The sequence below is a fragment of the Theropithecus gelada genome, chromosome 1, assembly GCF_003255815.1.
Source record: "Theropithecus gelada isolate Dixy chromosome 1, Tgel_1.0, whole genome shotgun sequence".
Classification (NCBI taxonomy): domain Eukaryota; kingdom Metazoa; phylum Chordata; class Mammalia; order Primates; family Cercopithecidae; genus Theropithecus; species Theropithecus gelada.
Window position 1 is genome coordinate 93,940,444 of NC_037668.1, and position 16,783 is coordinate 93,957,226.

At 35.3% G+C, this 16,783-nt stretch overlaps 1 protein-coding gene and 1 pseudogene across 5 annotated transcripts in view; one reads left to right on the plus strand and one right to left on the minus strand.

Moving 5' to 3' along the window:
- PDE4B (phosphodiesterase 4B) overlaps positions 1-16,783 on the plus strand; it is a 586,012-nt gene that overhangs the window by 306,145 nt on the left and 263,084 nt on the right. The gene's annotated exons all lie outside the window — the stretch shown is intronic.
- On the minus strand, positions 8,473-8,594 carry LOC112615060 (annotated as a pseudogene).

A 16,783-nucleotide genomic window follows, 5' to 3' on the forward strand; every position in this document is an offset into this window, starting at 1 on the left:
TTACTCATTAGGATGCACCAAGTATCAGGATTAGTAAGGATGGGGCTGGAAGTATACCTATGTAAGGCTTTGATCTCATTGACTCAGCAGTGATCCCCAGTGTGTAGAATGGAATCGCCTGGGGATGCTTGTCAGCATGCACATCCCTGTGCCCTACCCAGGACCTCCTGAGTCAATGTCTTTGTGGGCAGCTGTGGGTTTAACAACCTCCCCAAGTGCTTCTCATGTAAACTAAAATTTGAGAACCATTGAATTAGGGAGTAAGAGGATGAACCTACAGGTTTGAGATATAAGTATCTGTTCTTAGGCTGACTTGAAGCTAACATTGGACACAGAGCAATTTTAGTGGGACTTAGAGGAATAGACACCATTAAATTTTTCATAAAGCATTGAATGATGAAATGACTTGGAACAAGTCATTGAATTAAAAATGGAATTTTTATGACAGAAGTGCAGGCAGGAAAATTTAAATGTCCTCTTAATAATGAGAGAAGGTGCACATTTAATGAATGGAGAAGTTTTAACAGGAGCTAGCAGCACACCCTGCATTTACCTTCATGGGAAGTAGCTCTCAGAGCACCTGAGAAGTTTTATTTTGGGAGAAGGGAGATCTAGAGGGCCCTACATGCAGCTAGGGAAGTAATTACTTGACAGCTGATGAAAACAAAATGATAGGTTGCTGTAAGAAGCAGAGTGGCTGGATACTCTGACTCTAGAATGTTTCCCTGGTTCTGAATACATTATAACTGTGCCAGCACGAAGATCCAGGGCATGCAGTACATATTTCCCTTGCTCTTGACAGGTTATGGGGAATCATGACAAGCTTTGCCTCTGTTAGACTAAAAATAGGTGTTTTGACTGCAAGTTTGCGCAGCTGTCTTTGATGATGAGGAGCTCATCCTACGCTTCTGCTTGTTGTGTTATTGTTTCATTTGTTTGTTGTTGTTATTTTAAGTAGAGAAAGAAAAGAATTGGGGAAAAGGTTTGAACCAAAGCAATCAGACAACTTCAGTAATAAAATGCTACCCAGGTTTTTGCGACAGGAAACCTGAGCAATCCTACTGCTAATGCTGTTCTCGCTATAGGGATTCATCGAGCCTATTTTATCAGCTCAGTGGGGTTCAGTGTCTCTCCACTCCGATGGGAAAAAAGCAGAATTATCACCAGGTAATGAAAAACACCCCATCCCATGTTTATAGGGTGTTTTATTAAAAGCATGTTGCTTTGGCCTCATATACCAGTTGCAATATGTGAGTGTAAGATGCCAGAATAGCTCTCAAGGGAAACACTTTCCTTTGTGCTAATTTAAAATTCCTCGAAGAGCATGCAGTCAGGTGTGATGTTAATATTTTGAATCCTTACTACCTGAGATTTTCATAAAGGAGATGGTAGGTGGAGTAAAGGGTCAGCTGAGTTTTGGAGCCAACTGGCCAGGGCTGGCAGTTTGCTATGAGTTGCTTTCAGAACTATTTTTTAACATTTCTGATATCCCACACTCTTTTATTTTATGTCATAATCATTAGGGGATTCAAATGAGTGTTCCTATTATGATTAGGTAAATAACATTCTACTTATTATTCCTGTTTATAACCACATTTTACTTGGTATAAATTAATTTTCTATTATGCCAGTGGAATTTTCACATTTGACTCTTTGTTTCTGCAAAGCTTAACTCAATGTTGATTTTTGCGGACTCCACCATTAGTTTCATCCAATTAGCATTTTATTCTCCAGCTCATCTTTATCCTAATTCTTTCAAAACTTTAGGGCCCATATTAAGTTCTAGGACAATTAATTCCTACCACAGTGTGTAGTTGACTAGAGGAGGTACACTTGTAAAGAAATAACACCAATACAGTGTGACAACGATAATAATAGAGGTGTTTAAAGAGAGAAGTTTAATTGGGAAGAGTGATATTTCGGTTAGATCTTAAAGGACTGGGTGGAAATTCACCAGACTTTGAGGAGAAAGGTGCTTATGCCTGGGAGAGAAACCTGCATGTACAAGGGCATGGAGTTATGGAAGGACAGAGTGCTTGGCATGTTCAGAGACTACTGGATAAGTCTGCACCTGTTCTTTATACTCACATATTGCAATGAAGGTTTACAGTCAAAAGATAAAGTCAGAAATGTAGGACTAAAATTGTGAAATTCCTTATGCTCTATACAGTTGGGCTTGGCCATTCTCCTTTGGGTATTGAAAGGGCAGTCAATGGCAAGTAGGCCACTATTTTTAAAAGCATACTAAAAAGATTACTCTGGCAGAAGTAGGCAAAATGATTTGGAGCAGTCCAGACTAGAGGCAGGGAGGTCAGTTAAGAGTTTATGGCAATAATTCTGAGACTAGCTGAGGAACCACAGCTTGGGCTGAGGTTGTTGGAATGGAGGAACGTTGCTAAGTAAAGGTTAAATGAACTTGGTGATTGCCTGTTTGAAGCAGAGAAGAGGAGTGGGAAGGACACCGTGAATTTAAAGATTCTAACTTAGGGAACTGACTGGTGCTATGTCAACTCAGACAAGGCATCTGTGAGGAGAGGGCTATTTATTTATTTATTAAAGACAGGAAGTTAGTAAGTCAGTTTTAGGATGATGACATCCAAGAACCTCTGGGTATCCAACTGGAGATGTCTAGTGTTTAGTCAGATAAAGAAGCCTGGGACTTAGGAGGAAAGTCTAGACAGGAGACATGGATTTGGGAGCGTGGGGACTAATTATTGGTCTGCTGGAATCATGACTTTACAATGCTGTTAATATAACCTATTCATACAGCTGCATTACATAGATGTCTCATTTACAGATTCTATTCTAATAATTCTTAAATATTTTTACATTTTCTGCTACTGTGTCAGATCTACCCTATGCTATACTTGTATTTTTGCACTTTTTTTAGCCTAAGTGAAGCAGAAGCCTCTTAATTTATCTTTTTTCAATGTCATACTATTGAATATTCAACAAGGTAAAATGGTCAGAACTTGGACTTCAGAGCCTGGTAGTCATTGGGGCTTTTTTTCCTCATCTCCTGGAAACAATACAATTATATCCCTCCTCTTCCCCCATCTCCAAGTAAGATTTAGCTAGCTTTTAGCTCTTGAAATGTGAGTAGACAGATCATGTCATTTCTAGGGAGAAGCTTTAAGCATTAGTTTGTCATTCATCACATCCTTTTTTTCTGCCTTTGTAGCCTTGGAGATATAAGCCCTATCAGTAAGAGTTCCAAAGTGACTGTATTGAGCAGAGTTCTCCATATGACCCACATTAGACAGAAGAATGAGAAATAAAATGGACTGCATTGAGCCACTGAGATTGACATTGTTGTTATGAAAGCATAAGCTAGCCAGTCTGGCTGGTAAAGAGGTAACTAGACATGGGCTCAAGTCCTGGCTTTGTCACTAATTGACTAACTGTAAGAAAGTTACACAACTTTTTAGAGCTCCAGTGTCTTCATTTTTGGAAATAATGATACTGAATTTGCCAAAACTCTGTGAGAATTAGAGACAAGGTATACAAAGTACCTTGTAAAAAACAGCCATCCACTACATACCAGCTATTATTACAGTCTCCATCCATCATTTTGGATAGTTACTCAATTTTAGTGTTTTGATTTTGTAGTACCTTACAGTGGCTATCCCTCTCAGATTTGTGTTGTGTTCAGATTTCTTGAAAATGTAATCTCCATGTTTATCTGAGAAACTGTTAAAAAATAAAAATAAAAATAATGAAAGCAAGATAGGGCCAAGGACAGGACAGGGTGGTCATGCCAACATAGATCTTCTCACAGACACTGCATTTATTAATGGCTGTCTTTAGATAAAGTTGTAAAATTAATTCTCCTTGCAATGGCCCCAAACTCCTCATCTTTTTTCCTGAGGATACAGAGGTTTTTTCATAGGCACCCTATAAAAGAACTGCTTAGCCAGTCACCTTGCTAAGACTGCATATGATATAATCACATCAATTTCTTAAACATTTGAAAAGTGTTTGCTTTGTGGTATGTTGGCTTTTTGTCTCAAACAGCTGATTGTTCTGTGTATTACGAAGTACCCAAATCATTTCTGAGCCGTTATCTTCTACACCAAAACTTCTGTCATTATGCTATTATAGAGTTATTTTTCTATCGTGATCTGATTGCCTGCTTATACTATCCACCTTATTTAAAATTCTACACTGGTCACACAAGATTTTATCCATTTGTATATAAACTAAAGTTCAAAATCTACTTATGGAAAATAGGAGTATACCCTTGATCTATGTAGATGACAGACTCAACTCTTAGAAAAAAGAATAAGGGATGATAGGAATTACATCTTGTAACTTCATTTTGAAAAACAAAACTTGGTTGGTATCATGGAAGACATAGGAATTTCAGGACAGAGTGACCTTAGCTAATACACAGATAACAAAACTGTAGAAAGACAAGGGTATTAATAAGACAAATGTATTTGTAGAATAGTTAGAAAGAAAGGATTACCTTCAGAGGTAGGCTTGGTGTAAAAGGAAGTATCACTTCTTATGATGGTCAATATAAAGTTATAAAGCCTATTTCTTCCAGGGGTGATATAGCTAGAAATACACTTTGATTCTAAATAGGTTTAGTTAGGTTTATGAATACATCGATAATGTGCCATTGAGGGCAGGACAGGTCATAGGAACATACATATGATATTTGAGGGGAACTTTGGGTGGCCTATCACCTCATACTCTTAAGAGAGGACTTATGTTGTATGGTTCAGCAGCTTGACCAATTTGGGGACATTCCTTTGTTCTTGTAAGTGTTATCATAGTCAAATTACTCAGAGGAACAAATAGTTACAAGCTCCCCGAGGTCTTAGATGACAAAATCATATATATGTATATTTGTGTGTGTATGTATGTATATAGACACTGACATTACTCATAATTAAAAAACATCTTAACGTTTTTGGGAAAGAGGTACAGACTTCTTTTACTCTGTATGACGGAAACTAGAGAATTTTGAAAGTCATAGGTCTGAAAATGTCTAGTTACAAGTGTGTTTTCTTTAAAATCTATCCTTCAGTTGAGATGACAGTAACTGTCACCACACCCCTTTCCCTAGGTAGCCAAATTAATAGGGAAAAGAAAAAATGTGTTCATTAGAGTACAGTCTCACACACTATCACAGTGCCCTTGACAGCACCCTGTTGTGGCCCCCGTTCCACCTATGTGATGGCCTTTCAGACATGACAAACAGTTTTTCTAGTTTCTTTAGGTGAAAAGACTTAACTGCCAATTAACAAGACATCCCAGGTTTTAAAAAAAAGTGACTGTAACTTCGTAATTTTATTTTCCTAGCATCTGTTCTATTCAAGCCAAGCCTACTGCGGTGATCTTCATCAAGACAATTCAGGGGTTTCCTAGCAACCAAGTTTCCTGTGGTTTCCTTGGTTATATGTAATGACATAACTCTTATGGGCAACTTCACAAAAACACAGAAGAAAGCCCTCCTAAAGAATGAAATTCAAAAAAAAAAAAAATCAGGTTACTGCTCACTGAGTGTCTCTGTTTAAAATGGAGAAATTTATCTTTGCGAGCGTTAATGACACAATAAATGATTATGTAGCGATTGCAAAGTAAAATCACATGGTTATACGATTTCTTTCATTGTTTTTGTTATATGCCTGATCCTAATTTGATTTCTGAAATCAGGATCTTTTTTCCATCTCTTCTAATTGCCACATACTTAGATATATCCAGCAGATGAAAACTAGACACTTAAAAAATTACATGAGAGGTCATTTATTAAAATAGCAGAGTTGTAGTTGCTCAAGAGTAGGAACCAATAATACTGCCTGTTTGTACTAACAAAGTATATTTAGGAAGTTTGTTTGGCAATATTAAGGGTTATTGGTGGAGGCCATTAAATAACTGTTAATGTATACTGATCTGTAAATTTTCCATGCAGCATGACCGACATTAACTACTTTATGTACTTAATTGTTTTTTCCTTCTATAGTCACAAAGACAAATTATATTGGGTAACTACTCTTTGTTGATATATCTAAAATCCATAATATGTCGACCAAAGAAAGAAATACAAATTTACACAATTAAGAGTAAAATTTGTGTAACATCGGCTATTCATCCTTGCATTTTCAGTGCCTATCATAGAAGGTGGCTTGTGATAAATATGAAAGATTGGATTAATGAATGACCAGAGCCCAATAACTCCTTTGGTTTTTCCAGTGGAAATCGGAATTTAATATGGGGATCCCCAGATTAAAGTAATGCACACTTAGAAAAGGAGAAAAATATAATTAATACATCAGAAATTTTTGAGTTAGAGCATAGTATGTCCTCACTTGTTGATAGGTTCTTGGAAACTGTGACTTTAAGTGAACTGACATAATGAATAGTAGAACTAATTTTACCATAGGTTAATTGGTACAAGCAAGAGTTAAGTTCCTATGGCATACAGTATATACAGTACATTGTTTCACTTAAAGTCACACTTTTCAAGAATCTATCCATGAGGATTTACCATATATATTCCTCTGCATACTATCCACTTATTAATTAAATATTTATTATGGACCTATTAGGTGCCAGGTTCCGTGCCAAGTGTTCAGAGTACAACTAAGAACAAAATTAAATATGATTACAGCCTCAAGAAGCTTGACAATAAAATGATTAGGAATTATAAATTAGCTAAATGAGAATACAAACAAAAGTACAAATGCTGTAAAGACAAGATACTGTAAACACAAGATAGATTAGGCCATAAGTTTAACAAAGAAACCTCTTCTGATTTGGGAGTAGAGTGTCCAGGGATAGCTTCTCAAAGGAAGTAGCATTTAAGCTAAGAGATGAAGGCCTAGGTAAGCATAACTGGGAGAAAGTTGGGTGTAGTTGGGGAACAGCAGAGACAAAAGGATAAGCATGTGCAAAGACTTTAGAGGAACCCAAAGAAGCCAGAGAGACTGGAGTTCTCATTTCAGTCCGTGGGAATTAACCTAGAATAAGAGGAGATTTCAGAGGGCTTCAGGAGGATTCCTATAGGCCATGTTGAGCATTCAGCAGAAGCAATCTAGAAAAAAGTTCGGAAATGTGGTTAATAGTCACAATTTAACTCTGTAGTGTTAAATGTACTTAAAAAACTACCTAAGACCTTGATTTGAAGGTGACAATTTAATTCTGAAGTTACTGAAATAGTTGAGCCCCAGTAGGACTGGGTTTGTGGTATGAATGGGGCATTCGGACAGACTGCTTGTGGACCAGTTGTCCAACCTAGGAGAAGCTGAAGTCCAGCAGCAGTGTCAATTATCCAGGCAGAAGATTGAAGGTCTAAAGCTCAGAGCAGGCAAAAAGCATGGTAATGGAGTGGGGGTGGAGAAAATAGCATTTATTTAAGATGATTTTATTACATATTTGTATATACATTATTTCATTTAATTCTAAAAACCGCATGATGAGGTGGGTATTAAGAAACTGAGAAATAGAAAGTGTAAAAGCCTACCCTGGATGATACGATACCAGTGAGGCTGGGATTAAAATCCAGGATTTTACTGAGTTCTAAAATTGTGCTTTCTTTTTCAGCGTAATACATTATATTTCCACTCTTCTGTGCAGTAACTTGGGTCGATGGACCGTATGTCATGGCTGACCACAGCCAATGAGAGAGAAAGATTTATTCTAATCTTGCTTTCCTGAGGCTTCTAACCAATAAGTTATACTAATCCTAACTTAGTGGAAGCAAATGCCTCCTTTAACTTTATTTAAATAGAAGCACTTACTTGTGTATGTATTTATCCAAGAAACTTTATTGAGTTATCTTTAAAATCACATACTTAGCAATCATTTTGAAACTGATACATTTGGAGTTTGATGTATTCAATTCTGCAATGAGATGAAGGGGAAAATAGCATAAGACAACTTATGCCCCTCATATCATTAAGACAAACATGGAAAAGTAGAAGGGACCCAGAGATAGTTTGGGTCCTCGATGTTCTTTCATTCATTCAATCAATTTTTTATTGAACTTCTGCTATATGCCAGGCACAGTTTTATGTGTTGTGGATATTCCATTGAACAAAGTCCTTGATATCATGGGAAATAGACAAAAACACATAATCTAATAAATTATAATTCATAGTCAGGCAGCAAGAAATGATATGAAGAGAAATTGATGAGAACATTAAAAAGTGATCAAGTGAGGCCTCCCTGAGGAAGTGAAATCTTACTAGAGACCAGAAAGAACCTAAGGAGTGATAAATGGAGGAAGACAATTCAAGGCAGAGTGAGGAGAAATCCCAAAGACTGAGACATACAGCATGCTTGGTAGGTTGGAGCAATGACTACACTTCAGATTTTCTGAAAACTTAGTAATTAATGATTTTTCAAGCTAATAAACTGAGTTTACAGTCCTTGTGTAACAGAAGAGACTCAAAGATCTACCATTTACTCAAGGAGCCATGCAACTGAAACTGTATACATCCAAATCTGGCCTCATTTAATATGAACAATTGTGTTAAAATCAATTTATTTTCTGCATTACGATTTAGTCCTTTAAAGTTTTCAATTAGCAATAACCATGCCTCAGATAAACCTCATTGGCTATGATATTGCTACTGTACAAAGCTGATTTAGTCCTTTAAAAACTAAAAGCCACTCTCTTGCCTCACAAACTTTGAAAATCACTTTAGAATTGTTTAAGGCAAAGACATAAACTGGGTTAATTTCAGAGTAAAGATGATTCTCTGTTGTTTGCACAGTATTTTATTAATTCTAGAATCATGGAATATTAGAACTTAAAGTGATCTCTGAATTCATCTAAAGCACCATGATAATAGCTAACATTTATAGAGCCAGCTGCCATTCTAAATGCTTAACTCATATTAGTATATTTTGTCCTCATAACCTTTGCAGACATAATTATTAAGCCTCTGTTTGTAAATGCGGGAAATTGAGGAATATAGGGGTTAAGTAATTTTCCCAAGGTAACACCACTAGTAAGCAATGAACCCACGCAGTCTGAATCTAAAGTCTTTGCATTTAACCATTGCATATTAGACAGCTGGAAGAAACTGAGACTGACTGGTTAAGTAAAATTTCCAAGATCACACCCTTGGGAAGCAAAGGTGGCATTTCAGCCTTGTCCTGTATGCCCTTAGAATTTGAGTTCTTAATCACTATTCTGTGCTACAAGCATCATCCATCTTGGTGAACATCTAGTTTAAGCCCCACTTTGAGAGGTAATACTATTCTGTAGAATGTACATGGACTTTTTTTAGAAGAGTCTTTATTTAAATTCAGTTATATACTTGCTATCATAGCTTGCAATCTTGAGCAAATAACTTCTTTAAGTCTCAGTTTGCTATATATAAAATTTAGGTAATCATACTTGCCAAATTACATTGTAGAGAGAAATAAATGATGTATTGTGTCTAACATAGCATTGAGTATGTATGAGGCAGTTGACATATGGCACAATTACTGTAATTCTGGAGAGGAAACTAAGGTGAAAGGAGCTGTGTCACATAGCTAATAGTGGAATACCTGGGATACAAATCAGGTTCCCTGATTGTTATATTTCTTGCATTGAACTACAAAAGGACTAAGTAGTGACAAGATTCACAGAAAAATAACCTGCCAATTTCTCTGCATGTCTGTTGTTATTCCAACTCAGAATCTGTGATATTAATTACCATAGCCAGTTTGCTGAACTCCTAGTGTTAACCATGCTAGTTCTGTCTGATACATGATGTCATGGATTGTTGTGTAATATAATATGTATCACTCTTGCCTTCCAAATTAAATCATAATAATCCCCTCACAGGGATTTGTTTCTTGTTTGATTGTTTTTGTGCTTCTTCTGTATCCTTGAGCTTCACCTTCAAGTGTGGGAGAAAAGGTCTTTTATGTTAACAAACCCACAAATCAACTACTTTAACTGCTTTTTAAATTTTAAAATATTTTATTTTATACTTTTTATACTTTTAATCAATACATGGTATTGTAAATGTTCATGGGCTACGTAATTATATTTCAATACATAAAATGTGTATTGATGAAATCAGGGTAATCAGTATATCCATTATCTCCCTAATTTATCATTGCTTTGTGTTGGGAACATCCAATATTCTCCTTCTAGCTATTTGAAACTGCATATTATTGTTGACTATAGTCATCCTACAGTGCTATAGAACACTTGGACTTATTTCTCCTATCTCGCTATAGTTTGTATCCTTTAACAAATCTGTCCATATACCATTTTCCTTACCCTTCCTAGCCCCTGGTATCCTCTGTTCTATTTTTCACTTCTATGAAGTCAACATTTTCAGCTTCCTCATATGCATGAGAACATGCGGTTTTTAACTTTCTGTTCCTGGGTTTTTTCACTGAAACCGCTTTGTTGAGAGATCATGTATATGCAATAAATAGTATCAACTTTAAATGTACAATTCTATGAGTTTTGACAAATGCATACAGTTGCATAACAACCACCACAATTATGACATAGACTACTCTGTCCAAAATGGTTGCCACTAGCCCCTTGTGGCTACTCATCACTTGAAAGGGGGCTAGTCCTAATTAAATGTGGTATAAGTAAAAATAATAATAATAATAAAAAAATATATATATACACACACACACACTGCATTTCAAAGGCTTAGTATAAAAGTTTAAAAATCTCATTAATAATTTATGTTGATTATATATTGGCCACTTTTTTATATATCAAGTAAATACATTTAAATTAATCTTACCTCTTTTTTAACTTTTAAATATAGATAGTAAAATATTCAAATTACATATGTGACTGGCACTATATTTCTATTGGGCCATGTTTTCATAGAACATTGTGACCACTTCTAAAAACTTCTTTCTTGCCACTTTCTAAGCAATCTCCTTCCTGCACCCCAATTCTTGGTGATCGCTGATATTCCCTCTGTCACTATAGTTTTGCCTTTTTTAGAACATCAAATAGCGTGTAGTTTTTCATATCTGGTTTCTTTCATTTAGCGTAATGCTTCTGAGAGTCATCCATGTTTTTATGAATCAGCCGTTTGTTTCTTTATTGTCGAGTAGTATTTATCATGGATATTCCATAATTTGTTTATGTACTTCTCAGTTAATGGACATTTGGGTTGTTTCCAGTTTTTGATTCTTAATAAAGCTGGCATGAACATATGAGTACAAGTTTTGTGTGGACATAGGTTTTCATTTCGATTGGATAAATATATCAGAAGGGGATTACTGGATAGTATAATAAGTATACGTTCAACTTTAGAAGAAACTGCCAAACTCTTTTCCAAAGTGGTTATAATACTTTACGTCTTCACTAGTAATGTATGGGAGTTTACGTTGCTCCACATTTTCAACAGCTTTGTATTGTTAGTCTTATTAAATTGTAGCCATTCAAGTGGATGTTTTTGATATCACATTGTAATGGTTTTCATTTATGTTTTCCTTTACAGCTAATGATGTTGAAGATATTTTTATGTGTTTGTTTGCCTGCCATTCATATTTCTTCCTTGGTGAAATGTGTCAATCAAATCTGTTGTCCATTTTTAAATATTATTTGTCTTCTAAATGAGTTGGAAGGGTAAAGTTATTTATAAACACTGGATATGATAGTTTCTGTTTTTACATCTTCAAATTTACTATTTTTTCTGCAGTGTTTAATATTATGGCAATACAATGCATTGTAATTTTTCATTGAAGATTTTCTTCTCTAAATTTCCAGTTGGCTCTTTGTTATAGCTTATACTTTTTTCTTCCTTCTATTATTTTATATTATTCTTTCTCTCTATCTTCTTAAACAAATGAAACATATTTATAGTACTTTTTAAAAAATATCCTTGTCTACAAATTCTATTATATCTGTTATTTTCAGTCTTTTAATTTGTTCATTTTTCTATTGCTTATTGTCCTTATTTTTCTATCTTTTTATTAACTATTGGATTTTTTAGATAATCCATTGTTTGCTGCTGAGTTTTTTGGTTTTTTGTTTTTTGTTTTTTGTATTTTTAAAAGTGGGTGATAGATTTTGTTTTGGCACCCTTGGGATACTTGGAATCAGTTTGATCCTTCTGAAGCTTACTTTCAACCATTATTAGAATTGGCCCAGAGTACCAGTTAGTCTAGGGTTACTACTATGATGATAACTATATGATGATTCTTGGGGATGCGCCGTGTAATCACACTGCTTGATAGAAACATGAATTATGACTAACTCTATGTAAGCTCTGACAGTTGTTCAGAGTGAGGTTCTTTCTTCAGCGTTGGGTAGTTTCCTCTCACACGATTGCATATCAATCTTCAGCCAGACTCAAGGGGATATCTCAGCAGATCCTCAGAGCTCTATATCAGTGCAGCTCCTTCATCTCTGGTACTTGTTCTTGCAATCTCTAGCCATTTGGCCTTCCATAGACTCTGACCTACCTTAACTCAGAACAAATGCCAGTCTCTGTCTGGATTCCCCCCTCTCTGCACTGCAGCCTAGCAACTGCCTTCAGGCTGTACACTGGACATTCACTGAACTCACCCTGCTTCTTTACCTTTTCTCAGGGATCATGATCCATCATTTCATAGACTTTGTATTTCATTATTCCATCATGGCTGGAAGCATAAGGCCAGATATTTTAACTTTGAAATAAAATATCATCTTTGAAGTCTACAAAGGTTACATATGCAGCCTGAGTTTTTCCTTTCCATTGACAGTTCAAAATATCAGCACTCTGCATGGGTCTTCAAGAGGTTAATTTTAAATTTTTGCTCCCTAGGTTCCAAGTAAAACCCAGTTAGAAATGTTAACACTTTAACATTCAAGAAAGAAAGTCTAAAGACTATAATGAGCATACCTGTTTCTCAATTTTAAGGCTTCATTTCTAAATCAAATTAGAGCGTTAAAAAGCAACTTAATTGGAGTACTTTTCTTTAACTCTCCCATAAATGTCTTTGCTCAGCTTTATTTCATTATTGTGCTTTAGCTTTCACTAAGGTCATACAAAAACATCGCACCTTCTGACAACACATGCACACACAAACATAGATACAATGAGAATTGAATTGCCATAACACATTTCCATCACTTCCTACTACTAAATGTAATTCTCAGATCCTTTGTTCCTGGTTTGGTGAAAATCTTGAAAAAAATTTTTAAACAATTTAATTTCATTTTAAGTTCTGGGATACATGTGCAGCATGTGCAGGTGTGTTACATAGGTAGATGTGTGCTGTGGTGGTTTGCTGCACCTATCAACTCATCACCTAGGTATGGCCCCAGTGTATATTGTTCCCCCGCCCCCATGCCCATGTGTTCTCATGGTTCAGCTCCCACTTATAACTGAGAATATGCCATGTTTGGTTTTCTGTTCTTGTGTTAATTTGCTGAGGAAAATGGCTTCCAGCTCCATCCATGTTCCTACAAAGGACATGATCTCATTCTTTTGTATGGCTGCATAGTATTTCATGGTGTTTATGTACCACATTTTCTTTATCCAGTCTATCATTGATGGGCATTTGGGTTGATTCCACATCTTTGCTATTGTGAATAGTGCTTCAGTGAACATACACATGCATGTATTGAAGTAATACATTAAAGGATGCCACTTAATGTGTTTTTGGTAGTTTTGATTCTTATTTCAACTTCATTGTTCTAATTCCTTATTCTTTATGTTATTTTGATTTTTAATGGAATAATTACATTTTAAAATGATGACTGAATAAAATTGTTTTTCTATTTTGACAATGCTAGACACATAGTTGATATTCAGTAAACTCTGATAAAATGAAAGTAATTGCTAATAGACTAAGCTAGTGAACATATGCAAGAAATAGATTACTAGTCCATTTACCTCAGTCCCAAGCACATATTGACACCTACGATGTACAGAATGTTGAGGTGGGTGCTCAAAAATAAATTGACTGAGATGTGGTCTTTTCGTCACGGAGCAATCACTTATGAATTTGATTTTGTATTGATTCAGTCAGAATAGATTGCTTTCTCTGCTTGAAATGCTCCCTCTTTCTACAAGTCACCATACTCAGACAGTCTCTCATGTTTCTTACTTCATTCAAGCCCTTCCTTTAATATCACTTCATCAAAGAAGTCTTCCTTGGCCATTTTTCCTAAAATGCAACTACTTGTTTATACTTCATTCTGTCACTCTGTTTTATTTTTCATCATAGCTATTGCCATCACCATATATATGTGTGTGTGTGTATATGTGTGTATATATGTATACATGTGTATATATGTACACATGTGTGTATGTGTGTATATATGTATACGTATGTATATGCATGTACACACGTATGTATATGCATGTACACATACGTGTGTATATGTATGTATACATACGTATACATATAGACACACACATATATACACACACATATATGTACCTTTGAGACAGAGTCTTGCTCTGTTGCCCAGGCTGAAGTGCCGTGGTGGGATCTCGGTTCACTGCAATCTCCCCCTCCTGGGTTCAAGCAATTCTTCTGCCTCAGCCTCCCCAGTAACTGTGACTACAGGTGCGCACCACCACGCTAACTAGTTTTTGTATTTTTAGTAGAGATGGGGTTTCTTCATGTTGGCCAGGCTGGTCTCGAACTCCTGACCTCAAGTGATCAGCCCGCCTTGGCCTCCTAAAGTGCTGGGATTACAGGTGTGAGTCACTGTGTCTGGCCTGTGTTCAAATTTTTCTTTCACTTCTAACCTTAATTTCAAAGTGAATTCCATGACGATAGGGATTTGGGCTGATGTGTTCATACAGTGTCCATGAGTCTTAGAACAATGACTAGTACAAGTAAATGCTTAATAAATATTCACTTAATCAATCAATGAATGAATTTAAAAAGTGAATTCTCTGTGATTAATCTAATCATAGATATGTTAAGTTTAGCCTGAATTATTTGTAGTTTGCTAGAATTTCCACTGGTAGCCAGTTGTGTTTGAACTCATGAAAAATACTTTCCAGCTTCACTGTTGTTGTGAGGAGAGTCTTCTATGTGTAGAGGTTAACTGCACATCCCCCAAACAACATTATTGCTGAGTGAAGATGCCTAATGCCTTTACTATTAATTATCTGTGGCTATACGAAACTCTAAGCTTTTGAGTTTTTATCTTTTTATTTTAATAGTTAATTTGAATAGAACCTAGTAATTTTATAATCTAAGATCTTTTAGAGTTTTTTGGGTTTTTGTTTTTAAGAAAAAGGTTTCTGCATCATACAAATATTCTCCTTTAAATATGGAATTTCATTATCGTGTTTTCAGGGAGAATGGATGTGTCTACCTAAATATTCTTTATTTTGAAATGTGATGAAAATGTAACTAATACCAGACATACTGAATTCTATAAATCAGAATTTATTATTCTAGCAGCATATGGGAAATACTAAAATTCATTTTGCTGTAAGTATAGCTGGTGAAGTGAGCAGTATTGTTGCTTTTAGAGTCTTTGATGTTTTGGAAAGTTGCCATTAAGGCCTTTTAATCTTACATTTTGGACTTATGAGAAAAATCCCTGGGGCTATTCTAAAATCCTAACAGATGCCTTCTGCTAAAATGCATACAAAATATATCTCTTTTCCTGTATTAGACTTTCATATTTATTTAATAAAATAAAGCAAATATCTTTTGTATTAGAAAAAAGCACAAATATAAGGGATCTGCAAGACCCTTTATATCTACTTCAATTCCCAATTGAAAAAACTGAGACTCACTTTCTTGAGTCAGAACAGGACTTTATCAAAGACAGAAAATTAATAACAGGCAGTTCTAGAAACCAGAAACCTACTATTCAATTTACTAATATGCCAAACGTTCAAATACTTTAGATATTGTGCCTTAAGTATTGTTACAATAGTAATATTTTCCCATTATGCCAGAGAATAAACCGCAGTCTATTTCTAAGGAAATTAATTATACAAAAGGAAGGATCCTATGGTTCTTTATAGTATTTTTAAAAAATGGTCAATTAAAGCTCATTATTAGTACTAAAGTAGAATCACTTTTCTTCTCTAGGAGAACTGACTTGTAAGAATGCATTGTAAATGTATTTTTAAATTGTTGATTTTATTTAGAATTGGCATCTTTTGCTAAAGAATCACCATGAGTCTTCACCGAAAGGTTGAAATGAGTTGCTATTGTTGAGCATTGTGGGCTAAGAGAAATCCTGCCTCATGTAAATTTATTTACATTGCTTCATCCCTCTCTGTATCTTCAGGAAGTTCAAGGACCTGCGATAAAACTAATGCTGAATGTATTTCTCCAAAGAGTTGGAACTTTACATTATTGGTTATTTTCCTTTCTTCAGATTTCTTTTTCTTATCCTGCTTCCTACTATATGTCTTAAACTTTTGATATGAGGCCAGCATATGTGCCATTGAAAATGGTCTTAGAGTTTCTCTTTTAGTGAAATTGAATGTTCTCCCATACATACTAATAGTGATGTGTATAGACAATAATTTAGCATGATAAAGCTCTAGAAGCAGCCTTGGCTTTTCTAGTGAACATCATGGCAATCTTTTTAAAGTTATTGGTTTAGTATGATATAAAACTCACAGGTATAAAAGAAAGCAAATAAATACAAATAGATAAATAAGGTACCTCCGTAGCATTCAGTTGGTATGACAATCATTATACACAAAAATTTGCTCTAGATATTTCCCCCTGTGCAATCTGTCAGAACATTCTGGGCTTCCATGTGCTCTCTGAGTGAAATTCACTTTTCATTACAAAAATCTTTTTATATTAAATCATATGCTCCATTACTTTCTGGGAAATGGGAAATCATAGCCCACTGTATTGTACAAAAAGC